The 1,479-nt window shown below is 38.9% G+C and overlaps 1 protein-coding gene across 1 annotated transcript in view; it reads left to right on the top strand.

Annotated features, from left to right (window-relative positions):
- Nucleotides 1-927: 927 nt before the first annotated feature.
- The window catches only part of FAM46D (family with sequence similarity 46, member D), a 9,453-nt gene continuing 8,901 nt past the window's right edge, over nt 928-1,479 (top strand). The window contains exon 1 of the mRNA XM_010860944.1: nt 928-987. The gene's annotated coding sequence lies outside the window, so the exon portion shown is untranslated. The remainder of the gene's footprint in view (nt 988-1,479) is intronic.

The following is a 1,479-nucleotide window of genomic DNA, read 5'->3' on the forward strand; positions in this document are numbered from 1 at the left end:
ATAAAAAAAAAAAAAAAAAAAAAGGCCTGTTTAGATACTGATAGCTTACAGTGTTTAGTGAATGGTGCTGCCAGATTGATGGTCTCTGAAGAAGATTTAACTCTGGGACCAAAGACATGGCCTCAATCACTCAGAGCTTTTGTGTCACAGACAAAACTGGCTAGTTGGGCTAGGGGCATGGTTTTCACTTCAGTCATGAGAGGTCCCGGGTTCATATCCTGGATGAGCCCCCAAGATGATAGTTTAGCATATGGTGAATGGTGGTTGGTGCCAGATTTGTGGTCTCCAAAGAAGATTTAATTCTGGGACAAAAGATGCAGTCTCAATCACTCAAGAGCCTTTGTGTAGCAGGGCTTTTATTAAAGTGAAAGTGATAGAAAAGGCTTTTGACATAGATATCAGAAGGGGGTAGAAAAAGTACCTGCCTCAGTAGTTTAAGCAGACCATTATATACTTTTATGTTAGCTGTTAAGAATAGATAAAAGGAATGCCTCAAGGTTGTGAAAATTTTCCCCAGACCCTTTCCTGTAACATACATTCTGAGATGACAGCAGCATGAGATTAGCCAGAAGGAATGGGTTAACCCAGAGCTCAAGGCTGTGAAAGTTTTACCCAGACTTTTTTTCATAACATACATTTTGAAATAACATTGGTTCAAGACTAGCCAGGGAGAGCTTGATCTGAGCAGCATGTCCCTATGTGAGAAATATTGTTTGTAACCATTAGCTCTTGGCCTAAAGAAAGCTAGTTTTTAGGCAAGATAGATTGTTGTCATAGTAACACAGAGCATAAGCAAAACATGTCCTATGTGAATAAGGCAAAAGCATGTATGAATTTAAAAAAATATTTGCTGCCTCCTCCTTCTTGGGGGTCCTAGACACTCTGAGACTCCCTGTCAACCTGCTCTCTCCCTGCTTTTTCTTTTAGGAGAATATTGCTGCTGAAGAGAAAGCGGCAAAGAAATCTGTCTATAACTGCTTCCTGCTGGTGAGTGGTGCTGACCTTAAATTGTTGAAACAACATTTTCTCCTTACCCTTTGATATAGGGTCTCTGATCTAAGAGCCCCAAGTAATAACTAGAGGAGGTAGTAGAAACTGCAGGGGGATGAACAATCATTTGTAATTTAAAAGCTTTCAAACGGTTAGAAACAAATCCCATTATACAGACACAAATGTAAGGAGCAAACAGCAAGAATAAGATGATTACAATTATTATAGTCAAGATAGTTTTTCACCAAGGAGAGCTTGTAAATGAAGATTACATATGTGACCAGAGTGGAACATCAGGGGAGTCCATTTTGAAGAATGACCAGAATCTCTGTATCACCATTATTTTGTCTAGGAAGTTGTTGTATTCTTTAGAAAGTAAAAAGGTAGACACCAAAAATCAGTAAAAGAGTTATTGTAATCAGTGGTCCAAACAAGAATAAGAATCAGGTTACATTTGGTGGGAAATTTGATCCTGGTCTAGACAGAGTC

The sequence above is a fragment of the Bison bison genome, unplaced genomic scaffold (assembly GCF_000754665.1).
Source record: "Bison bison bison isolate TAMUID 2011002044 unplaced genomic scaffold, Bison_UMD1.0 scf7180017857590, whole genome shotgun sequence".
Taxonomy (NCBI): domain Eukaryota; kingdom Metazoa; phylum Chordata; class Mammalia; order Artiodactyla; family Bovidae; genus Bison; species Bison bison.